The sequence below is a fragment of the Oncorhynchus tshawytscha genome, linkage group LG13 (genome assembly GCF_018296145.1).
Source record: "Oncorhynchus tshawytscha isolate Ot180627B linkage group LG13, Otsh_v2.0, whole genome shotgun sequence".
NCBI classification, from domain to species: domain Eukaryota; kingdom Metazoa; phylum Chordata; class Actinopteri; order Salmoniformes; family Salmonidae; genus Oncorhynchus; species Oncorhynchus tshawytscha.
Genome location: NC_056441.1, coordinates 25,784,218 through 25,810,753, shown reverse-complemented (window position 1 = coordinate 25,810,753; position 26,536 = coordinate 25,784,218). Strand labels below are relative to the sequence as shown.

The following is a 26,536-nucleotide window of genomic DNA, read 5'->3' as shown; positions in this document are numbered from 1 at the left end:
TGTGTAATTTAAAAAAAAACCCAGATGAACCAGAGAGGAAGAGGCGAACTTTAGGCTACTTTGGTGAATTTGCAAGGCATTCAAGACAAGACATTGCAGAGATGCAGATCACCAAAACATATGAGCATGTTTCTGCACACCCCTCCACTCTCTACCTCTCTGGCCTGCCACCCCTCCTCTCTACTCCCTCGCGCTGGCCTGCCACCCCTCGTCTCTCTACCTCGTGCTGGCCTGACACCCCTCCCCTCTCTCCCTCGCGCTGGCCTGCCACCCTTCCTCTCTTTCCCTCGCTGGCCTGCCACCCCTCCTCTCTCTCCCCTCGCGCTGGCCTTCCACCCCTCCTCTCTCTCCCTCACGCTGGCCTGCCACCCCTCCCCTCTCTCCTTCGCGCTGGCCTGCCACCCTTCCTCTCTCTCCCTCGCGCTGGCCTGCCACCCCTCCTCTCTCTCCCTCGTGCTAACCTTCCACCCCTCCTCTCTCTCCCTCGCGCTGGCCTGCCACCCCTCCTCTCTCTCCCTCGTGCTAACCTTCCACCCCTCCTCTCTCTCCCTCGCGCTGGCCTGCCACCCCTCCTCTCTGTCCCTCGCGCTGGCCTGCCACCCCTCCTCTCTCTCCCTCGCGCTAGCCTTCCACCCCTCCTCTCTCTCCCTCGCGCTGGCCTGCCACCCCTCCTCTCTCTCCCTCGCGCTAGCCTTCCACCCCTCCTCTCTCTCTCCCTCGCGCCGGCCTTCCACCTCTCCTCTCTGTCCCTCACGGAGGCCTGCCACACCTCCTCTCTCTCCTTGCGCTAGCCTTCCACCCCTCCTCTCTATAATCCCTCGCGCTGGCCTTCCACCCCTCCTCTCCATCCCTCACAGTGGCCTGCCACACCTCCTCTCTCTCCCTCGCGCTAGCCTTCCACCCCTCTTCTCTAATCCCTCACGCTGGCCTTCCACCCCTCCTCTCTGTCCCTCACGGAGGCCTGCCACACCTCCTCTCTCTCCTTGCGCTAGCCTTCCACCCCTCCTCTCTATAATCCCTCGCGCTGGCCTTCCACCCCTCCTCTCCATCCCTCACAGTGGCCTGCCACACCTCCTCTCTCTCCCCTCGCGCTAGCCTTCCACCCCTCCTCTCTAATCCCTCGCGCTAGCCTTCCACCCCTCCTCTCTCTCCCTCGCGCTAGCCTTCCACCCCTCCTCTCTAATCCCTCGCGCTAGCCTTCCACCCCTCCTCTCTCTCCCTCGCGCTGGCCTTCCACCCCTCCTCTCTGTCCCTCACGCTGGCTTGCCACCCCTCCTCTCTCTCCCTCATGCTAGCCTTCCACCCCTCCTCTCTAATCCCTCCTGTTGGCCTGCCACCCCTCCTCTCTCTCCCCTCACGCTGGCCTCTCCCTTGCGCTGGCCTTCCACCCCTACTCTCTCTTCCTCGTGCTAGCCTTCCACCCTTCCTCTCTCTCCCTCGTGCTAACCTTCCACCCCTCCTCTCTCTCCCTCGTGCTAGCCTTCCACCCTTCCTCTCTCTCCCTCCGCTGGCCTGACACCCCTCCTCTCTGTCCCTCACGCTGGCCTGCCACCCCTCCTCTCTCTTCCTCGTGCTAGCCTTCCACCCTTCCTCTCTACTCCCGCGCTGGCCTGCCACCCCTCCTCTCTCTCCCTCGCCCTAGCCTTCCACCCCTCCTCTCCACTCCCTCGCGCTGGCCTGCCTCCTCTGTCTGTTAGCTAATGATGCAAATGTGTGTTCATTCTTTGGTCTATTGCATGTAGAATATCCTAGCCTATTCATGCAGCGGTGTGATCATGGGATAGCCTACTCTTCATTTTTGCTTCATAATATGAAATTACTGTAGGCTACCGGTAGCCTTTAACCCTTTTCAGACATAACGGAATGTGGCTCCTTGAAAATGCCTTAGCTACGGCATGTTTGTTTGTCTGTCTGTTAGGATAGGCTACATTACGGATTATTAAATGCCAACAGGAAACCTTCTCAGGAGATATGAACAGGCATTTTATCTGTCTGTAAAGGAATAAAGCTTCTGAAGCTGGACTAACGTCCATCACTAAGCGAGAACTGTCAATCAAATCATCTTGAGCTGCTGCATGCAGCCTGCCTACAGATCACTCTCTCCTAAAAAAGTACTTTGAAGTTTATTAAATACTGTGACCTCACAAGACATTTAGTAAAAATAAAAACACATCATCATACCATAACATCATCATACCATAAAAAACTGCTGATCAGTGCTGTTTTCCATTTATTGGACTTATTTATTCATTTAGAAATGTGTGCAGCAGGATAAAATCTCTGGAGATTGACTGAAGGTTTTGAAATGTTCTGGATAGGCTACCAATATATCTATCGAAAAATAAACATTGCCCGTATCTCAGCAACCAAAGCACAGTGCTGAGAGAGAGAGAGTCCCCTAAGCATGCTGGTCCTGGGGCTCTGTTCACAAACACAAACACACCCCACAGAGCCCCAGGACAGGAACACAATTAGACCCAACCAAATCATGAGAAAACAAAAAGATTTGACACATTGGATAGAATTAACAAAAAAACAGAGCAAACTAGAATGATATTTGGCCCTAACCCGAGAGTACACAGTGGCAGAATACCTGACCACTGTGACTGACCCAAACTTAAGGAAAGCTTTGATTATGTACAGACTCAGTGAGCATAGCCTTGCTATTGCAAAAGGCAGCCGAAGACAGACCTGGCTCTCAAGAGAAGACAGGCTATGTGCTCACTGCCAACAAAATGAGGTGGAAACTGAGCTGCACTTCGTTAACCCCCTGCCCAATGTATGACCATATTAGAGACACATATTTCCCTCAGATTACACAGATCCACAAAGAATTTGAAAACGAACCCGATTTTGATTAACTTCCATATCCACTGGGTGAAATATCACAGTGTGACATCACAGCAGCAAGATTTATGATGTGTTGCCACAAGAAACGGTCAACCAGTGAAGAACAAACGCCATTGTAAATACAACCCATATTTATGCTTATTTATTTTCCCTTTTGTACTTTAACCATTTGTACTTTAACCATTTGTACAAGGTGAAATAAAATGTAGAAAACATTGTTAAAACACTGTATATATACATAATATGACATTTGTAATGTCTTTATTCTTTTGGAACTTCTGTGAGTGTAATTGTTACGGATACAGGTATTCTGTGTGTATCCTGTGTGTGTGTATTTCTTTTCTCTCCTTCTCCCCTCACAGGTGGAAATCATCATTCCCCAATCAGTCATCAATCAGTCGCTAATCAGAAGACACACCTCCTGTTGCCATTACCCAATCACATTTCCTTTCCCTTGGTTTAAAAACCCTGTCAGTTGTTTTCTCAGGAGCTCAATCTCTCTGTCAATGCCATCTGTCTGCAGAGCTCTTGTTTTGTTTTTGAAACTACATGTCACTTTGTCCCCACCTGTGAGTATTGGTTTTGTTATGGTGTTTGTTTGATGGTGGGAAAAGGGGGTACCAGGACAAGTCACCCATGGGCATACATTACCCGTCGGAATACTTTGTCTAAGAACACTAGATAGAACTGGGTGGACCACCCACTGTATTTTTGGTTAGTTAGCTGTTGGTGAAGTAGTCTAGCTTAGGGGGATATTTGTTTCTCTCATTGGCTCCAGCTCAGCCCCTTTTCCTGCCCCCCTTTACAGTGTGTTTAAAAATAAACCCTGAGTGTTTGACAGTAGATATTAGTTGTCTGTGGTTATTCTGTTCTCACTGTTACTTTGTCACTACACTTTGCGTGAGTTGTTACGGGTCTTGATACATCCACCCTAGACTGCCGGGATAAAGGGATTCGTAACGCCAATGTTTACTGTTAATTTTTATTTACTTCACTTTTTTGTCTATCTAATTCACTCACTTTAGCAATGATAAAAAAGCCCTTAAATTGAATTGAGACACGGTCCATTTAAAATGCATTACATTGTTGTGATTCGGCTGCAGCGGACACTCTTAGCCAGAACAACTTACAAAATAAGGGCTGAATAACTGCCCACAAATGGATTAAAAAATGTAATCTTTGGCAAACCAAGTAATCTGTACAAATTAATACTTTGTGCATTTTTATGTATGTAAAAGCTTTTGCCGATATGAAATGGGTCCAGGACTAAGGTGGGAACAGTTGGCTGAATCAGAAGAAATTGTGCCCTAGGTGGATGTTAGCTGCAGTAAATTTAGTGAGTCAAGACTTATTCTATTTCAAAGCACCAGTGAGAGAGTTGACTACAAAAAATGGCACCAAAGGGCCTCCCGGGTGGCGCAGTGGTTAAGGGCGCTGTACTGCTGTGCCACCAGAGACTCTGGGTTCCCGCCCAGGCTCTGTCGTAACCGGCTGCGACCAGGAGGTCCGTGGGGCGACGCACAATCGGCATAGCGTCGTCCGTGTTAGGGAGGGCTTGGCCGGTAGGGATATCCTTGTCTCATCGTGCACCAGCGACTCCTGCGGCTGGCCAGGCACAGTGCGCGCTAACCAATGTCGCCAGGTGCACGGTGTTTCCTTGGACACATTGGTGCGGCTGGCTTCCGGGTTGGATGCGCACTGTGTTAAGAAGCAGTGCGGCTTGGATAGGTTGCGTATCGGACGCATGACTTTCAACCTTCATCTCTCCCGAGCCCGTACAGGAGTTGTAGCGATGAGACAAGATAGTAGCTACTAACAATTGGATTCCATGAAATTGGGGACGAAAAAGGGGGTAAAATAAATTTTAAAAAATGGCACCAACACTATAGCTAGGCCTATAGTTACCTTAGGTTCGTGGTGTCTGCCTTTGGAGTCATTATTTAGTCATTAGTGCAAAATGTCATTATGCACCATGACATAAACATACCAACTGGTGGCTGTATTCTCAGTGCCTTCATAACAGCCTGTTGTACCCCTATCTAAGATGGCCTTTTGATAGCAAACGTGGAGCTTAGTCACACAAAACATTTCACAACGAGCAGAAGTCTTGTTTTGTTCTGATAGTTCATTTTCCAAGCTCGGGTTTAATAGTGTTATTTAATATGGCCTCGCTCATCATCACGACAACGTAGACATACCATAATAAAGGCACACACACACACACACACGCACACACAAGGCCACCAGATGTTGTTTTCATTCAAAATAATTTGGCTGATAAAAGAATCTGAGCCACTTTTTGTTTGGGAGCCTTATCATATTACATTAAGATGAAGCTAAACCAATAGGGGAAAACAGTGTGCGTGCCTGTCACCAAAACCCTACAGTCGCCTCATGCAGTGTACAGAGAAACCCTGCGGAGTGTTGCGAAAGAGCACAACTTGAAAGTTCCAGTTGTGGTTAACAGAATTACAGCAGACTGCCGATCAGAGAAATTTCTCTAGAGATAGATACTAAGTGAATTAAATAGTAATAAAGTGGTAATTCTTGATCATTCATGTTTAATAATGTGACCAACTCCTCTCAGGTATAACTGAAAATAATCAGGTTCTTGAAGTTGGAAACGCCCTGTCTGTAACGGCCCTGGTAAAAAAGTAGTGCACTACAGGTAACAGGGTGCTATTTGGTGAGTAGCCCAGGTCTAGTGTTCTCTAGGTAATTGTCTGAGGGTCTAATGTTCTCTAGGTAGTTGTCCAGGTCTGAATAAGGAAGTTGGCTGGGCAGGTCTCATCTTTCAGAGACTGAGAACTGCCTCACCCAGCCAGTGTGTGTGTTAATCCAGCACACCAGGGAGTGTATTGTATTCAGTGAGATGAATAGTTCAAACTTAAACGTACATTGCAGATAGAAATGTAATGACTAGAGCTGGCATGGTACCTGTTATCTATTCTACATTCATGTTTGTTGCAGACATTTCTATCGTTCTGTAATGTTTCCCCATTCCTGAACAGGCCCCATATGGTTCTTAGAAAGCATAGCCCAGATACTAATTTAGGCACACACACCAGAGGAGGCTGGTGGGATGAGCTATAGGAGGACGGGCTCATTTGTAATGGCTGGAGTGGAATAAATGGAACGGTATCAAACACATGGAAATGGCATTTGACTCTGTTCCACTTATTCTCTAATTTGGGGATCTGCATCTCGATTGGTTTACTTCTTTGTCTGATCGTCTTAAATCAGCATGTATTGATCTGAGCTTAGTCCAACTGATTTCTGAGCCCACTCATAAATACTCAACTAGTGGTGTATTTGCTATGGACCTCAGTGATCACTGTCCTATAGTCTGTCAGAAACACAGTTGCCTAGAACTAAACCACACCGTATCACTAAGAGAAACTTATAACACTTGACCTTCACCATTCTAACTTGCTCTTGAACCTTTTTCTAGTATGTTTATCAACGTATCTGACAAACTTGCTCCTATGAAGAATGAAAGAGCCAACCCATGGTTCACACCTGAACATGCCGAGTTCATTCAGCAAAAGAACAGATCTTGGTCTGAAGCCAGACGCACTGTTAGCTCTACTAATTGGCTCACCTTCAGACAACTTAAAATCAAATGTACTGCTTCCATAAAAAGGGCTAAGTCATTAATTCCATTTCTGACCATGTGTGTGTGCTGTTTAGCTGAGGCCGAGGAAAGGGGCTGAAGTGAAGCTGACGGCTGCGGTCTCCTCTTTCCTCTCTGTATTGGCAGAGCTGAGGAGACCCTGGCATGCTGTGAGGCTGTGTGTGCGTGCGTATGTGTGTTTGAGGTGTTGGACGCTGGCTAGCTGTCTGAGCATTGTGCAACAAAAGGCCATTCTTACCAGAGGGAGGTAGGGAGGGAGGGAGCCGAGGAGTCTCCAGGCCGGGTTGAGGAGCTGCCGAGCCCCACCAGACAGAGCCCTGGAAGAACAAGAACCAGAGGAGAAATATCAGATTCTATTATACACACTGGTGCCTGGGCTCATCAAGACCATATGTCTCAATCATAAGTGTTTACATTCAAATACGTACAAAGAGGTAGACGTTTGTGGTGCTATAATCCAAAACAATGTCCATGGATAGGCCTAATCCTCAGCAAGGGATTAAAGCACATGCATAAACGCATACATGTACTACCAAGCAAATAGTTTTAGAACATTTTTCAAAAACAATACATTAGGGACAGCGAGGATGTAGAAGGCTTTGGAAAGATCTCCATTTAAGGGAGGAAAGCATTGGCCGTTTTCATTGAACTCTACACTCACAAATACACACAGTCTAATGAATTGGGCCGCTGCAAGTACTGACACTTTAAACGTTCTACTGTTTGTGTACTGGCACCTTTTTTCATTCCACTTCAAGCACTGGCTAACAGTAACACGTATGAAGGCACTGCAACTACTAGGCTTTAAAAAGAGTATATGAAGACATATGTGCAGCGACACGCTGGATGTGTGGAGTTGGAGGGAGGAGCCAGGTGCAGAAGCAGAGGATTGAAGCTCTCAGACATGCTTTACGGCATCATTAACCTCTTGTGTTGAACATATATAATCATAAATACTTCTGCAGAAAGTAGAGGGGAGCAGACTAAAGGTTGGTGCCCCCCCCCCCCTTGGGTTTTGCCGAGGCGGAGATCTTTGTGGGCTATACTCGGCCTTGTCTCAGGATGGTAAGTTGGTGGTTGAAGATATTCCTCTAGTGGTGTGGGGGCTGTGCTTTGGCAAAGTGGGTGGGGTTATATCCTTCCTGTTTGGCCCTGTTCGGGGGTATCATTGAATGGGGCCACAGTGTCTCCTAACCCCTCCTGTCTCAGCCTCCAATATTTATGCTGCAGTAGTTTGTAAGGGGGGACGTACTACCTGTCCCAGACCTGCTGTTTTCAACTCTCTAGAGACAGCAGGAGTGGTAGAGATACTCTTAATGATTGGCTATGAAAAGCCAACTCACATTTACTCCTGAGGTGCTGACTTGCTGCACCCTCGACAACTACTGTGATTATTATTATTTGACTATGCTGGTCATTTATGAACATTTGAACATCTTGGCCATGTTCTGTTATAATCTCCACCCGGCACAGCCAGAGGAGGACTGGCCAACCCACAACCTGGTTCCTCTCTTGGTTTCTTCCTAGGTTTTGGCCTTTCTAGGGAGTTTTTCCGAGCCACTGTGCTTCTACACCTGCATTGCTTGCTGTTTGGGGTTTTAGGCTGGGTTTCTGTACAGCACTTTGAGATATCAGCTGATGTGCAAAGGGCTATATAAATGTGATTTGATTTGAACCACCTGTACCTGAATAACCCGATTTTCGAACCCAAGTGCGTTCTAAATAATGTCACGGTAGGGGTCGGATCTGATATATTGTCACAGGACCTCAGGTATGTGTAATTTTAACTGACTTGTCTGGGAGGACCTGTACAGATCTTAATGTGACAGCTGCAGTAGCGAGAGAGATTGTATAATTTATGCTGCTACTCCTGCTTTTCACGAGAGTGGAGTGTGTAGCTTGTTGATGGCAAATCAGAAGTCATCAAAGCGGCAATAAGCTACAGCCATAGAGCCTCTGTGTTGCAAAAGTTAGGAGATATCTAATCAATGGAATTAAAATGACGGAATAAAAGTTAAAGGAGGATAGGCTACAACAACCAACAGCTGTACTTATTATTCTGAATGGAGTTGTTTGTAACTGTGTAGGACGCGAAAGCGCATGCAGCCTCAATTAGCCTAGCTAGCTAGCTTATCCTGGTTTGATGCAGTCAAGACAGGTACTTTGTAATCATATTGGATGATAAATAACCTAGCTATGTCAGCTATTAGTCTACAATAGCGCAAGTCAGCATGGTTGGTTTCTGTCTCATCTCTCCCTCCCTCCTCCCTGTTCCCCATGTCACTCACAGTAGCCTAAACACACAGCACAACCCCTGCTAGAGTGTCCGGTTAATAAAGTAGCTAAAAAATGTAGTTTTCTGTTGCTTCCCTCACTCTGATTGGACCGTGTCTTGATCCGACCAGGCCTATACAGGAATGGGTCTAGTTGTTTTCGGGTCTCTATATTTGAAAGTGATTATTTATTGGTTCTGGATGGTCCATTTCTGAACAGGTCCAACATTTTGGACTTGTGGGATCTGATCTAGAGGACTTCACAACCTCTTCTTTCTATTTCACTGGGGCCTCTCTGCCTCTCCCTCTCTCTCTCTCTCCCGCTATCCCTCCTTCCCCTCTTTCTCTCTCTCCTCTCTCTCTCGCTTATGACTCAGTATTTCTCTGCGAGTCATGTCTGATCTAGGGCTGGGCTATTATGGCCTAAAAATCATATCTCCCATTTTTTTCAAACTTCTGGAAGATTCACAATATATAGATTTTCATAATGTTTTTATTTGTTGTACAATTAAAGGTCAAATTACACTCTATTTTAAAAAAGGCCTATCAGTAATCATCAAACCAAATGTTATTAGTCATATGCACCGAATACAACAGGTGTAGACCTTACAGTGAAATAATTACTTACGAACACCTAACCAACAACGCAGTTGGAAAAAATATGAATAAGAAATAAAAGTAACAATTAATTAAAGAGCAGCAGTACGGTACAGATTGTTCTCTCTGCTACCCCACGGCAGTCTATGACTAGGGTGGCTGGAGTGTGCCAATTTTTAGGGCCTTCCTCTGACACTGCCTGGTATATAGGTCTTGGATGGCAGGAAGCTTGGCCCCAGTAATGTACTGGGCCGTTCGGACTACCCTCTGTAGTGCCTACTGGTCGGAGGCCGAGCAGTTGCCATACCAGGCAGTGATGCAACCAGTCAGGATGCTCTCAATGGTGCAGCTGTAGAACCTTTTGAGGATTTGAGGACCCATACCAAATCTTTTCAGTCTCCTGAGGGGGAATACGTTTTGTCGTGCCCTCTTCACGACTGTCTTGGTGTGCTTGGACCATGTTAGTTTGTTGGTGATGTGGAAACCAAGGAACTTGAAGCTCTCAACCTGCTCCACTGCAGCCCCGTCGTTGAGAATGGGGGTGTGCCTGGTCCTTTTTTTCCTGCAGTCCGCAATCATCTCCTTTGTCTTGATCACATTGAGGGAGAGGTTGTTGTCCTGGTACCACACGGCCAGGAATCTGATCTCCTCCCTATAGGCCTGATCATCATTAAGTTTGCCGATGTGTAGGTGGTGTTGTGCCTGGCCGTGCAGTCATGAGTGAACAGGGAGTATAGGAGGTGACTAAGCACGCACCCCTGAGGGGCCCCTGTGTTAAGGATCAGCGTGGCGGATGTGTTGTTACCTACCCTTACCACCTGAAGCGGCCCGTCACAAAGTCCAGGATCCAGTTGCAGAGGTAGGTGTTTAGTCCTAGGGTCCTTAGCTTAGTGATGAGCTTTGAGGGCACTATGGTGTTGAACACTGAGCTGTAGTCAATGAATAGCATTCTCACATAGGTGCTCCTTTTGTTCAGGTGGGAAAGGGCAGTGTGGAATGCAATAGAGACTGCATCATCTGTGGATCTGTTGGGGTGGTATGCACATTGCAGTGGGTCTAGGGTTTCTGGGATAATGGTGTTGATGTGAGTCATGACCAGCTTTTCAAAGCACTTCAGGGCTACAGACGTGAGTGCTACGGGATGGTAGTCATTTAGGCAGGTTACCATAGTGTTCTTGGGCACAGCCACTATGGTAGTCTGCTTAAAACATCTTGGTATTACAGATTTGGACAGGGACAGGTTGACTATTTGATCTTAGTCCTGTATTGACGCTTTGCCTGTTTGATGGTTAGTCGGAGAGCATAGCGGGATTTCTTATAGGCTTCCGGGTTAGAGTCCCGCTCCTTGAAAGTGGCAGCTCCATTGCTTCTGGTTGGGGTATGTATGTACGGTCACTGTGGGGACGACGTCATCAATGCACTATTGATGAAGCCAATGACTGATGTGGTGTACTCCTCAATGACATCAGAGGAATCCTGGAACATATTCCAGTCTGTGCTAGTAAAACAGTCCTGAAGCTGAGCATCTGCTTCATCTGACCACTTTTTTATTGAACTAGTCACTGGTGATTCCTGCTTTAATTTTTGCTTGTAAGCAGGAGGTTAGAATTATGGTCAGATTTTCCAAATAGAGGGCAAGAGAGCTTTGTATGCATCTCTGTGTGTGGCGTAAAGGTGGTCCAGAGTTTTTTTTTTTTTTTTTCCTTTCCTCTGGTTGCACATTTAACATGCTGATAGAAATTTGGTAAAACAGTTTTAAGTTTCCCTGCATTAAAGTCCCTGGCTACTAGGAACGCTGCCCTCTGGGTGTCACGATCAGTGTCGTTGTGGAAATGACCAGACCAAGGTGCAGCGCGGTGAGCGTACATTTTTCTTTATTTTAAAATGTCGCCAACAAAACAATAAACAACAAACGTAAAGCTCCGTAAGGCTATACATGCATTAAATGAAGACAACTACCCACAATACAAAAAGGAAAAAAAGGCTGTCTAAGTATGATTCCCAATCAGAGACGACGTTGGACAGCTGTCCCTGATTGAGAACCATACCTGGCCAAAACATAGAAACAAAGAACATAGAGTTTCCCACCCGTGTCACACCCTGACCAACCAAACAGAGCATAAAAAGATCTCTAAGGTCAGGGCGTGACACTGGGTGAGCGTTCTCTTGTTTGCTTATGGTGGAATACAGCTCATTCAATGCTGTCTTAGTGCCAGCCTCAGTCTGTGGTGGTATGTACAGCTACAAAAAATACAGATGAAAACTCTCTAGGTAGATAGTGTGGTCTACAGCTTATCATGAGATACTCTACCTCAGGCGAGCAATAGCTCGAGACTTCCTTAGATATCGTGCACCAGCTGTTAATTACAACAACAAAAAAACAGTCCGCTACCCCTTGTCTTACCAGACGCTACTGTTCTATCCTGCCAGCACAGGGTATAACCAGCCAGCTGTATGTTGATACTGTCGTCGTTCAGCCACGAATCCGTGAAGCATAAGATGTTAGTTTTAAATGTCACGTTGGTAGTTTAATCTTCCTCTTAGGTCATCGATTTTATTCTCCAAAGATTGCATGTTTGATGGCAGAATGGAAGGAAATGGGGGTTTATTCGATCGACTGAATTTCCTGAAGGCAGCTCGCCCTCTTGCCCCTTTTTCTCCGCCTCCTCTTCACGCAAATCACGGGGATCTGGGCAGTATATCATTCATGTCGGGCGCGTCAGACTCGTTAAAGGGAAAAAAGGATTCTGCCAGTCAGTTGCGAGTAATCTGAGTCCTGATGTCCAGAAGTTATTTTCGGTCAAGAGAGACAGTAGCGGCAACATTATGCACAAAATAAGTTTTTTTCAAAACTAAAAAAACACCAGCCTTCTCCGGTGCCATTGCTATCTAATGAATTCAGGGCTTGTAATATTATACCTAGGCTAGATATAAGCCTTCCACAACCATAAGATGTACTAATAACTGAATTATTTTATAAAAAGAGTTTAACCTGAATTTTTTTTTGTTGCAATAATCACTGATCTGGCTTTCAAGTCTGTCTATGAAAATGCCCTTTTTGTAAACTTTTTTTTACCAGAACCATGGATAATGCACATTCACTAATAACGACTAACTTTTTGTAGCAGGGATTATAGAAAATTGACACAGGTCTCATAGAAAATTGACACAGGTCTCATAAACAATCTCTCAAGCAAAATCCCACGTAGTAGTGTGTTGCAAGCTAATCTTTATAGGAATCTTTATATTTCAAGTTTAGCAAACTTGGATCTATTTGCTAGCTAACAAGGCAAAACAGTTGACTTGTTATGAACACACCGTTCTGTTAGTCTCCAACTGTTTGAACAGCATGTTAGCATGTCCACTTTGTTCAGATGTTCAAATCAGGTGTTAAACAAATCCAAATACATTTTAGATTTTTCAAAGTAGCTTGATGACAGCTTTGCACACACTTGGCATTCTCTCAACCAGCTTCACCTGGAATGCTTTTCCAACAGTCTTGATGGAGTTCCCAGATATGCTGAGCACTTGTTGGCTCTTTTCCTTATGACTTATCAGACCAAAGGACAGATTTCCACCGGTCTAATGTCCATTGCTCGTGTTTCTTGGCTCAAGCAAGTCTCTTCTTCTTATTGGTGTCCTTTTAGTAGTGTTTTTTTTTGCAGCAATTTGACCGTGAAGGCCTGATTCACAGAGTATCCTCTGAACAGTTGATGTAGAGATGTGTCTGTTACTTGAGCTCTGTGAAGCATTTATTTGGGCTGCAATTTCTGAGGCTGGTAACACTAATTAACTTATCCTCTGCAGCAGAGGTAACTCTGGGTCTTCCTTTCCTGTGGCGGTCCTCATGAGAGCCAGTTTCATCATAGCGCTTGATGATTTTTGTGACTGCACTTGAAGAAACTTTCAAAGTTCTTGAAATGTTCTGGATTAATTGACCTTCATGTCTTAAAGTAATGATGGACTAATGTTTCTCTTTGCGTATTTGATCTGTTGGCCATGTTTTTTTTACCAAATAGGGCTATCTTCTGTATACCACCCCTACCTTCTCACAACACAACTAATTGACTGAAACACATTAAAAAGGAAAGAAATTTCACTATTTAACAAGCTACACCTGTTAATTGAAATGCATTTCAGGTGACTACCTCATGAAGCAGGTCGAGAAAATGCCAAGAGTGTGCAAAGCTGTCATCAAGGCAAATGGTGGCTACTTTGAAGAATCTCAAATATAAAATATATTGATTTGTTTAACACTTTTTTTTTGGTTGCTACATGATTCCATGTGTTATTTCATAGTTTTGATGTCTTCACTATTATTCTACAATGTAGAAAATAGTAAAAATAAAGAAAAACCCTGGAATGAGTAGGTGTCAACTTTTGACTGGTACAGTATATTGCCCAGCCCTAGTCTGATCCAATCTGGCTCTTAAAGTGGGCGAGGCCGTTACTGAGAAATTGAGATTCGTAGAAAGCGTTTCAATGAAACGCTCAATGCTGCTATAAAACGGACTCCGTGTCGGTCGGCCGGTAAAGAGCCAGGTTGTGTTTGAAGTTGTGCCAAAGGAAAACAATAAGGCTTCCTAGTTCATTTGTCAGCTCAAAGGAACCAGACAAACAACAACACAGTTGGGTACTGTAGGAAGCAGGCCAATGAAGTGCACAGGAACGAACACGAGGAAAGGAAACTAGACTACTTGTTTCTTTGTTTTCTCAACTCCATTAGTTCAGTGCCAGAAGGACTGGGTTAGCCATTCCTCTTCTAGTAACAGTGATCACTTGTATAAACATCTATCTCGCTCTCTAATAGTACAAGTAAATGCACAACGCTTTTCAATAAAGATTTTCATTGAGCTGCCATTCCCTGTTGGGGGAGCTCATAATAGTAAATAGGCTAATATATATATATATATATATATATATATATATATATATATATATATATATATATATATATATATATGAGAGAGATCAACTCTATAATTTCCCTGTGTTTCCATGGTGATTGAGTTATATTTGAAAGGGTTACTCAATGATTCAGAGGAGAGCTTGGCATTCATCTCTTATTTTCCTACATCTGATGCACAGCACTTAAAAACACTCCAGGCTTTAAAGTTCTTCATCAAGCAACAAATGGAACGTATTAGAATATTATATCCATTTGAGTCTACAATGATTCTGTAACGCTACAAATAATCTTGACATGAGAGATTGAAATAATTCATTTTAGCTATTTAAATGTCATGTCACATCCAAGTTATTTCATAAGAACTGAATATACAAATATAGTTTAAGACGATGAATACACCCCCGAAATCTGCACAACAAATATTGAATGTTTCCTTCAAAGACCGACATTTACATACACTTAGGTTGGAGTCATTATAACTTATTTTTCAACCACTCTGCACATTTCTTGTTAACAAACTATAGTTTTGGCAAGTTGGTTAGGACATCTCCTTTGTGCATGACACAAGTAATTTTTCCAACAATTGTTTACAGACATTATTTCACTTCTAATTCACTGTATCACAATTCCAGTGGGTCAGAGAGGCTAACTGACATCATTTGAGTCAACTGGAGGTGTACTTGTGGATGTATTTCAAGGCCAACCTTCAAACTCAGTGCCTCTTTGCTTGACATCATGGGAAAATCAAAAGAAATCAGCCAAGACCTCTGAAAACAATGGTGGACCTCCACAAGTCTGGTTCATCCTTGGGAGCAATTTCCAAACGCCTGAAGGTACCACGTTCATCTGTACAAACAATGGTACGCAAGTATAAACACCATGGCAGCCGTCATACCGCTCAAGAAGGAGACGCGTTCGGTCTCCTAGAGATTAACGTACTTTGGTGCGAAAAGTGCAAATCAATCCCAGAACAACAGGACCTTCTGAAGATGCTGGAGGAAACGGGTACAAAAATATCTATAAAGGCCACTCAGCAAGGAAGAAGGTACTGCTCCAAAACCTCCATAAAAAAGCCAGACTACGGTCGTACTTTTTGGAGAAATGTCCTCTCGTCTGATGAAACACAAATAGAACTGTTTGGCCATAATGACCATCGTTTATGTTTGGAGGAAAAAGAGGGAGGCTTGCAAGCTGAAGAACACCATCCCAACCGTGAAGCACGGGGGTGGCAGCATCATTTTGTGGGGGTGCTTTGCTGCAGGAGGGACTGGTGCACTTCACAAAATAGATTGCATCATGAGGGAGGAAAATTATGTGGATGTATTGAAGCAACATCTCAAGACATTACACAGATTAGCAGATGTCATCCTGAGTGATCAATAACATCTGCTAATCTGTGTACACAACCAATAACATTTGATTTGATGTATTTTCAGTTAGGATTCAACCCCATATTACTCCAAATTAAAAATGAGTTTTCTACTTTACATTTCTCTGCATATAATCTCTGGTTAGGCCATCTAATAAAGGTGTTATTTCCTCTGAAGATTGAAGCCCAGCTTGTCCTGCAGTCTACTATACAATGAATGCCTGAAAGCAGAACTAAGATTACAAAGTATCCTAAAAATATGCTGCAGTGCTGTAGCTGACCTAAAACACTGGTGAAATTAGTTAAAAATACCTTACATGACAATTCAATCATCATGACCATGTGGAGGCTGCTACAACAGGCATACAGACAAGTCATGACAATGTGGAGGCTGCTACAACATGGAGACAGACAGGACATCATGACCATGTGGAGGCTGCTACAACATGGAGACAGACAGTTCATCATGACCATGTGGAGGCTGCTACAACATGGAGACAGACAGGTCATCATGACAATGTGGAGGCTGCTACAACAGGCAGACAGACAAGTCATCATGACAATGTGGAGGCTGCTACAACATGGAGACAGACAAGTCATCATGACAATGTGGAGGCTGCTACAACATGGAGACAGACAGGTCATCATGACCATGTGGAGGCTGCTACAACATGGAGACAGACAGGTCATCATGACCATGTGGAGGCTGCTACAACATGGAGACAGACAGGTCATCATGACCATGTGGAGGCTGCTACAACATGCAGACAGGTTATCATGACCATGTGGAGGCTGCTACAACAGGCAGACAGACATGTCAAGTGGAGGCTGCTACAGAAGGCAGACAGACAGGTTACGTGGAGGCTGCTACAGAATGCAGACAGGTCACGTGGAGGCTGCTACAGAATGCAGACAGGTCACGTGGAGGCTGCTACAGAGGGCAGACAGGTCACGTGGAGGCTGCTACAGAGGGCAGACCGACAGGTCACGTGGAGGCTGCTACAGAGGGCAGACAGACAGGTCACGTGGAGGCTGCTACAGAGGGCAGACAGACAGGTCACGTGGAGGCTGCTACAGAGGGCAGACAGACAGGTCACGTGGAGGCTGCTACAGAGGGCAGACAGACAGGTCACGTGGAGGCTGCTACAGAGGGCAGACAGACAGGTCACGTGGAGGCTGCTACAGAGGGCAGACAGACAGGTCACGTGGAGGCTGCTACAGAGGGCAGACAGGTCACGTGGAGGCTGCTACAGAGGGCAGACAGACAGGTTTCCTAGAAGGACTGAATGTGTTTCTGGGAACCAGATGAATTCCAGTACACACAGCAATCTTGATTTAGGAAGTCCCCAGTTCAAACCCCAGATGTGATTTGTTTTTGTTATTTACAAACTATCCTCCGGCCCCCCTCGCCCAGGCTCCTGCCTCATTACTCCTGTGTCCCATTACTGTGGTGATTATGTGGCTAATTCTGTTTGATGTGCCCCAAAATGGCTGCCAGTAATGTAGCAGGAAGGCTGTCAAGGAAGGGATAGTCAGTCACTAGCAGAGAAAAGCTTCTTCTTCACCAGAAGTATAGATCTACAGTATAGATCTTCTGCCCTCTGTAGCAGCCTCCAGAGACTGTCTGTCTGACCTCTGTGCTACAAATTGGTACAGGATTTGAAATCATCATAGTGTGTAGCACTAAGCTCCTGATCTGACCTGCAGAGTGAGAGGGATAGAGGGAGAACCAGTCATGTGGAGAACGCACAACATTGTGACATTAGACAAAATAAACAGCGCAGAATCGTTTAAAATGCATGAACCCCTTTGGCTCCCCAAGCCCCGCCCTCTCATTCTCTCTCTCACTATTTCTCCATCTCACTCCCTGTCCCTCTCTCCCTCATCCCTCCCTTTTGCTACTGTGCCAGTCTGAGTGCAGGTCAGATGAGGACTGTGTGCAGTGCGCTCCCAGACACAGTTCTCCACTCTGCTTTGTAGCACTCTGTTTTCATCCACATGCACACAATTACAGGGACAGAATGATAGAGTAAATATGTAGTTTGGGTGAACAGGGGAGAGGTATGAGGAGGGTGGGAGGGAGGAGAGGGGAGAGGATGGAGGGAGGAGAGGATGGAGGGAGGAGGGACGAGGAGAGGGGAGAGAGCAGGGGAGGGGAGGGACTAGAGGAGGGAGGGAGAGAGGAGGAGGGATGAAAGAAGGGAGGAGGGGGAGGGAAGAGGTGGGGGAGGGATGAGAGAAGGGAGAATGAGATGAGGGAGATGGGAGAGATGAGGAGAGGAGGAGAAGGAGAGGATGGGGGAGATAAGGGAGAGAGGAGGGGGGAGAGGAGGGACGAGGAGAGGTGAGATGAGGGAGGAGGGAGAGCAGGGGAGAGGAGGGATGAGAGAAGGGAGGGGGAGAGGGAGGAGAGGGAAAATGGGAGAGGGGGATAGGAGGGGAGGGGGATAGGAGGGAGGGATGAGAGGAGGGAGGAGAGGAGAGAGGAGGGAGGGGAGATGAGGGAGCTGGGAGAGGAGAGATGAGAGGAGGAGATATGGGAGGAGGAGGGTAGAGGATGTAGAAGGAGGGGGAGGAGAGAATGGAGGAGGGCGGTGGGAGTGGGGTAGTTTGGTGTGAGAGAAGCACATATACAGACAGCATCACAACGTCTGCCTTCCACTGTCCTTCCTCTATCCCTCCTGCCTCCCTACCTCCTCCCTCCTTCCCCTCATCTCATCAAAACCGTGCACCCGCTCTGACAGAGCACCCAAATCACCAAAGTGCATGCTGGGTAAAGGCGAGGACAACTCAGGACAAACGCAGGGACTTTAAGGATACTGCGGTAGGCTGTTTGGCAAAAAAATATATATATATGAATGAAGGGAGGGGAGGAGGAGGGGGGTGTACAGTAGAATAGAGAAATGAAAAATGCCTGTGTCAGCGAGTCTTGTATGCCATCCCGTTCATGTGTCTGTCACAAACTTGTGTCAAATGGGTATTGTTCCAATTTTAGCCATCGCATCAAGTTTTATCGTATCATCTTTCTTGGTAAGTCTCTAAGAGCTGTGAGTCTTTCTGGGTAAGTCTCTGAGCTGTGAGTCTTTCTGGGTAAGTCTCTGAGAGCTGTGAGTCTTTCTGGGTAAGTCTCTGAGAACTGTGAGTCTTTCTGGGTAAGTCTCTGAGAGCTGTGAGTCTTTCTTGGTAAGTCTCTAAGAGCTGTGAGTCTTTCTGGGTAAGTCTCTGAGAGCTGTGAGTCTTTCTGGGTAAGTCTCTGAGAACTGTGAGTCTTTCTGGGTAAGTCTCTAAGAACTTTCCACACCTGGATTGTGCAACATTTGCACATTATTATTATTTGTATTCTTCAAGCTCTGTCATGTTGGCTGTTGATCTTTGCTAGAGAGCCATTTGCAAGTCTTGCCATAGATTTTTACGGCGATTTAAGTCAAAACTGTAACTCGGCCACTCAGGAACATTCACTGTCTTCTTGGTAAGCAAATCCAGTATTGATTTCCCTTGTGTTTTAGGTTATTGTCCTGCTGAAAGATGAATTCCTCTCTCAGTGTCTGGTGGTAAGCAGAATGAACCAGGTTTTCCTCTTGGAATTTGCCTGTGTTTAGCTCAATTTCGTTTTTCTTTGTTTATCCTGAAACTCCCCAAACTTTAACGATTACAGGCATACAGTAGTGGTACTGGATCATGTATTTATATAAGCTCCTAATCTCAGTGTTCTCATTTCTACCTTAATCAAACACCTACTGACTCACCACACTCTTAGAAAAAAGGGTTCCAAAAGGGTTCTGAGGCTGTCCCCATAGGAAAACCCTTTTGGGTTCTAGATAGAACCTTTTTTTTATAAGAGTGTACAAATGATTAGGCTGTGTTGTGTAAGTTATGTGTTAATGGGAAATACCACATTCCTCAGGAGTCAGAGTGGCATTTCAGTTAGACTTAATGGCTGGTTCCAATGTATACTGAACAAAAATGCAACATGTGCAACACCCCCACTTTACAAGTACAACATGTAAAGTGTTGGCCCCATGTTTCATGAGCTGAAATAAAAGATCCCAGAAATGTTCCATATGCACAAAAATGTTGTGCACAAATGTATTTATATCTCTGTTGGTGAGCATTTTATCATTTGCCAAGATAATCCATCTACCTGACAGCTGTGGCATATCAAGAAGATGGTGAAACTGCATGATCATTACACAGAGGCACCTTGTGCTGGGGACAATAAAAGGACACTCAAGTGTGCAGTTTTATCACACAACACAATGCCACAGATGTCTCAAGTTTTGAGGGAGCATGCAATTGGTATGCTGACTGCCAACATCGTTTCATAGAATTTGACAGTACATCCTAACTTTATGTCCGAACTTAGAATCAAATAGGCTATCATGTTTATTTTGATTGGCGATTTTGTGCATTCATCAAAATCCCATCAGGTAGCCTGATTTCAGATGTCACATAGGCTAAACAATATTTTTAGGGATATTTTTCTTCTTGTAAATGTTTAAAATCAAACTATTATATTAATCTGACTATTCAAAATAATCGTATTATTGTGTACATACTCAGACCTTAGAATTTGCCAATGACATCTGGGATGGCAAAATCGTTGCACAAGACCGCTAAAATCATTCAGGCAGTGCGGGCCTTAACCCACAAAGAGATGACCTGGGAGGGAGGGCTGAATGAGTCTGAGTGAGGGCTGAATGAGTCTGAGTGAGGGCTGGATGAGTCTGAGTGAGGGCTGGATGAGTCTGAGGGAGGGCTGAATGAGTCTGAGGGAGGGCTGAATGAGTCTGAGGGAGGGCTGAATGAGTCTGAGGGAGGGCTGAATGAGTCTGAGGGAGGGCTGAATGAGTCTGAGGGAGGGCTGAATGAGTCTGAGGGAGGGCTGAATGAGTCGGAGGGAGGGCTGAATGAGTCGGAGGGAGGGCTGAATGAGTCGGAGGGAGGGCTGAATGCATTATGTCTGCTTCCAACACACTCTCAAACACACAGATCCCCTGAACGCAGCTCACTCTCCAGATCCCAATCACCTGAATTCTAATCACCTGTTCACACACCTGTATGTCATTATCACACACTATTGAGTTCAGTTCTTTGCACCCCATCATTGTGAGGTATTGTTTGTTTTGTGACACATCTATTCAGAGCTCTGTTTCTTCCCTTAATTTACTCCTCCCGTGTATGATAGTTTTGGCCTACCTCACTTATGACGCCTTTTGCCTATTCCCTGCCTGTACTTTAGCCTATCGGATTTCCTGTTATCAACCTATTGCCTGATCTCCCGGACTACGTTACTAGCCGTTTCCCTGCCTGTACTGTTGCCTTTTGGACCCCCTGTGTATGACCTTCTGCCGCTGGACCCAGCTACCTGCCTCCTCCTGTGGTCCTTTACAATAAACACCTGCTGCGCCCTGCGCTTGAAACCAGCTCTCTGTCTCCCATCGTGTTCATTACATTATAAAGGTTGTGATTGTCTCCCAAATGGCACCCTTTTCACTATAGTGCAGATGGCTCTAGTCATAAGTCTATATGCACTATATAGGTAATAGTGTTGGCCATTTGGGACACAGTCAGTGATGAATGCGTTAGATCACATGATTGTTTTCACTGAGCTAAACAGGTTCCTAACCGGCTTGTTGTCCTTACGGCTCCATATTAACTTCAACATGCAAATAAAATAAATGGTGCAGTCCCTAGAAGAAATACATTCTCATGACTCTAATATTGACAGAAAGCTCTTCTTCAGTTATAAAGGCTTCTGATCAAGGGTTGTATCAAACTCCAATCTACAGAACATTCCTGGGGATCCCATAACAAACGGAGGGACTGAGTTGCTTTGGGGAAACAACCGCTAGATCACTGTCTAATGTGGACAAACAGATGGGAGAAGGATGGAATGGCGTAGGACTCTAGAGGCCACAGCATAACCAAAGAGAGAGAGATGTTGAGTGGAGAGATATAGGGGGAGTGCAGAGTGAAAGAGAGAGAGAAAGGGGTGGAGAGATATAGGGGAGTGCAGAGTGAAAGAGAGAGGGGGTGGAGAGATATAGGGGGAGTGCAGAGTGAAAGAGAGAGAGAGAGATGAGTGGAGAGATATAGGGGGAGTGCAGAGTGAAAGAGAGAGAAAGAGGTGGAGAGATATAGGGGGAGTGCAGAGTGAAAGAGAGAGAAAGGGGTGGAGAGATATAGGGGAGTGCAGAGTGAAAGAGAGAGAGAAAGGGGTGGAGATATATAGGGAGAGTGCAGAGTGAAAGAGAGAGAGAAAGGGGTGGAGAGATATAGGGGAGTGCAGAGTGAAAGAGAGAGAGAAAGGGGTGGAGAGATATAGGGGGAGTGCAGAGTGAAAGGGAGAGAGAAAGGGGTGGAGAGATATAGGGGGAGTGCAGAGTGAAAGAGAGAGAGAAAGGGGTGGAGAGATATAGGGGGAGTGCAGAGTGAAAGAGAGAGAGAAAGGGGTGGAGAGAGAGCTGAATAGCCAGTTATAAACAGATAAAAGCGTGCTTCATCAGTAAACAAACACAGAGAGAGACTGTGGAGTCAGAAGACCCAGAGGCCTACAACAAAACAAAACAGACAGAGAGGAACAAAGTAAAGGGCCTATAGAACTTGACCTTGTTCTAAGGCAGACAGTGCTTCTCAAACGGCACCCTATTCTGATTTAGTGCGCTACTTTTGACCAGGACCTACTGCACTCAGCAACGCTACAAGAGATGGAGATGCACTCTGTTACTAACGAAAGAGGGTCCATATGGTTGGGGAGGCTCAATCAAGAGCAGATTACGGATTTGCAAGAAAACAAATACTATTTGAACCCAGGGTTTCTGTACGGTGTAGTACACTCCAGTGTTTGACAACAAACGCTCGTACTACATCACGTGTGATCTAAAATACGGCCATTTCAAAGGTCAGGGATTGGACCACATCTGCCAACCACAGCATGCTGTATGAGCGAGTACATGACCTGAGGCAATACAGAGACAAAAGACATAAGAGCTGTAGATGGGAAGCATGTTTAACAAATGGGTCTGACCCTATGAACCTATAGACTTTACAAAAAAACAATCAGGGCTTATACTAAATCTTTGTCACACAGGCCTATTCTGTTCTATATAAATAATAAACATTCACAAAGGATAGACCCTGGCCTGAGGCAACATACAGAATATGCACTGGGACAGAGCAAGCCCCCATTCTCATCGATGGGGCTGTAGTGGAGCAGGTTGAGAGCTCCAAGTTCTTCAGCGCCCACATCCCCAACAAACTAACATGGTCCAAGCACACCAAGACAGTTGTGAAGAGGGCACGACAAAACATATTCTCCCTCAGCAGACTGAAAAGATTTCGCATCGGTCCTAAGATCCTCAAAAGGTTCTACAGCTGCACCATCGAGAGCATCCTGACAGGTGGCACCACTACCTGGTATTGCAACTGCCTGGCCTCCGACCGCAAGGCACTTACAGAGGGTAGTCCGTACGGCCCAGTACATTACTGGGGCCAAGCTTCCTGCCTTCCAGGACCTCTATTCCAGGCGGTGTCAGAGGAAGGACTCAAAGACTCCAGGCAACCTAGTCATAGACTGTTCTCAAGGCAAGTGGTACCGGAGCGCCACGTCTAGGTCCAAGAGGCTTCTAAACAGCTTCTACCCCCAAGCCATAAAACTTCTGAACATCTAATCAAATGGCTACCCAGACTATTTGCATTGCCCCCCTCCCCCTCTTTTAGACCGCTGCTACTCTCTGTTATTATCTATGCATAGTCACTTTAATAACTCTACCTACATGTACATATCATATTTATGAATATTTGAACATCTTGGCCGTGTTCTGTTATAATCTCCACCCGGCACAGCCAGAAGAGGACTGGCCACCCCACATATGCTCTCTCTAATTCTCTCTTTCTCTCTCTCGGAGGACCTGAGCCCTAGGACCATGCCCCAGGACTAACTGACATGATGACTCCTTGCTGTCCCCAGTCCACCTGACCGTGCTGCTGCTCCAGTTTCAACTGTTCTGCCTTATTATTTTACGACCATGATGGTCATTTATGAACATTTGAACATCTTGTCCATGTTCTGTTATAATCTCCACCCGGCACAGCCAGAAGAGGACTGGCCACCCCACATAGCCTGGTTCCTCTCTAGGTTTCTTCCTAGGTTTTAGCCTTTCTAGGGAGTTTTTCCTAGCCACCGTGCTTCTACACCTGCATTGCTTGCTGTTTGGGGTTTTAGGCTGGGTTTCTGTATAGCACTTTGAGATATCAGCTGATGTATGAAGGGCTATATAAATACATTTGATTTGATTTGATTACCTCTATTACCTCGACACCGGTGCCCCCGCACATTAACTCTGTATATAACCTCCACATTGACTCTGTATATAGCCTCCACATTGACTCTGTATATAGCCTCCACATTGACTCTGTATATAACCTCCACATTGACTCTGTATATAGCCTCCACATTGACTCTGTATCTAGCCTCCACATTGACTCTGTATATAGCCTCCACATTGACTCTGTATGTAGCCTCCACATTGACTCTGTATATAACCTCCACATTGACTTTGTATATAACCTCCAAATTGACTCTGTATATAACCTCCACATTGACTCTGTATATAACCTCCACATTGACTCTTTGTATAGCCTCCACATTGACTCTTTGTAATAGCCTCCACATTGACTCTGTATATAACCTCCACATTGACTCTTTGTATAGCCTCCACATTGACTCTGTATATAGCCTCCACATTGACTCTTTGTATAGCCTCCACATTGACTCTGTATATAGCCTCCACATTGACTCTGCATATAACCTCCACATTGACTCTTTGTATAGCCTCCACATTGACTCTGTATATAGCCTCCACATTGACTCTGTATATAACCTCCACATTGACTCTGTATATAACCTCCACATTGACTCTTTGTATAGCCTCCACATTGACTCTGTATATAACCTCCACATTGACTCTTTGTATAGCCTCCACATTGACTCTGTGTATAGCCTCCACATTGACTCTGTATATAGCCTCCACATTGACTCTGTATATAGCCTCCACATTGACTCTTTGTATAGCCTCCACATTGACTCTGTATATAGCCTCCACATTGACTCTGTATATAACCTCCACATTGACTCTGTATATAGCCTCCACATTGACTCTTTGTATAGTCTCCACATTGACTCTTTGTAAGCCTCAACAAAACTAAGGAGATGATTGTGACTCTGTAATAGCCTCCACATTGACTCTGGAATAGCCTCCAGTTGACTCTGAGGGTAGCAAGTTTTATTTTAGTTCCTCGGCATACACATCACAGACAAATAGCCTCCACATTGACAGCATCTGTATATAGCCGCCAGCAGCGCCTCTTCAACCTCAGGACTCTGGCTCCACATTGACTCTGTCACCATAGCCTCCAAATTGACTCTACAGATGCCAATCGACATCCTGACTCTGTATATAGCCTCCTGGACTCTGCATATAACCTCCACATTGACTCTGTATAGGCTCTCCAGAGGGTTGACTCTGTATATACCTCCATCACCGGGGGTAAACTCCACCTTGACTCCAGGACACCTAACCACCCGATGCTACAGGAAGGCCATAAAGATCTCTGGACATAACCACCACACTGCCTGTATACCTCCACATGCCATCCAGAAGCCTCCAGGTCATTGACTCTGTATAAAGCCTCCACATTGACTCTGAAATAACAGCTTCTATCTCAAGGCCATCCAGACTGTTAAACAGCCACATTGACTCTGAGTGGCTAGCCTCCACACTGACTCAATGACACTGACTCTACTCCAGCCACTTTGATCATGGGATATAGCCTCCAAATGATGTAAATATATCACTGCCACTTTAAACAATGCTACCTTATATAATGTTATATAGCCTACATTGTTCATCTCATATGCATACATTGACTCTGTACTATATCATCCACATTGACCTTATGTAATACATGTGACTCTGTAGCCACTTTACATTGACTCTTGGTTTAGCATCCACTTGATCTTTGTATATAGCCTCCACATTGACTCTGTATCTTGCCTATTGACTCTTTGTATAGCCATCACTCATTGACTATGTATATGTACATTGACTCTTTATAGCCTCCACATTGACTCTGTATATAACCTCCAGTTTTTTTGACTCTGTTAGTTAGACCTCCACATTGACTCTTATTACCCCATTGACTCTGAATATAAGCACAAGCATTTACTCTGTATATAGCCTCCACATTGACTCTTTGTATAGCCTCCACATTGACTCTGACATATAAAATTTGATTCTGTCTGTATATTTCCACATTGACTCTGTATTTCCACATTGACTCTGTATATAGCCTCCACATTGACTCTGTATATAGCCTCCACATTGACTCTGTATATAACCTCCACATTGACTCTTTGTATAGCCTCCACATTGACTCTGTATATAGCCTCCACATTGACTCTGTATATAGCCTCCACATTGACTCTGTATATAGCCTCCACATTGACTCTGTATATAGCCTCCACATTGACTCTGTATATAGCCTCCACATTGACTCTGTATATAGCCTCCACATTGACTCTGTATATAGCCTCCACATTGACTCTGTATATAGCCTCCACATTGACTCTGTGTATAGCCTCCACATTGACTCTGTATATAGCCTCCACATTGACTCTGTATATAGCCTCCACATTGACTCTGTATATAGCCTCCACATTGACTCTGTATATAGCATCCACATTGACTCTGTATATAACCTCCACATTGACTCTGTATATAACCTCCACATTGACTCTGTATATAACCTCCACATTGACTCTTTGTATAGCCTCCACATTGACTCTGTATATAGCCTCCACATTGACTCTGTATGTAGCCTCCACATTGACTCTGTATATAGCC

General features: G+C 45.2%; 1 protein-coding gene across 4 annotated transcripts in view; it reads right to left on the bottom strand.

The window, feature by feature from the left end:
• LOC112264602 (thyroid hormone receptor beta) overlaps nt 1-26,536 on the bottom strand; it is a 174,532-nt gene that overhangs the window by 65,854 nt on the left and 82,142 nt on the right. For all 4 annotated transcript variants that reach the window (XM_042295468.1, XM_042295470.1, XM_042295471.1 and 1 more), the window contains exon 2: nt 6,723-6,801. The gene's annotated coding sequence lies outside the window, so the exon portion shown is untranslated. The remainder of the gene's footprint in view (nt 1-6,722; nt 6,802-26,536) is intronic.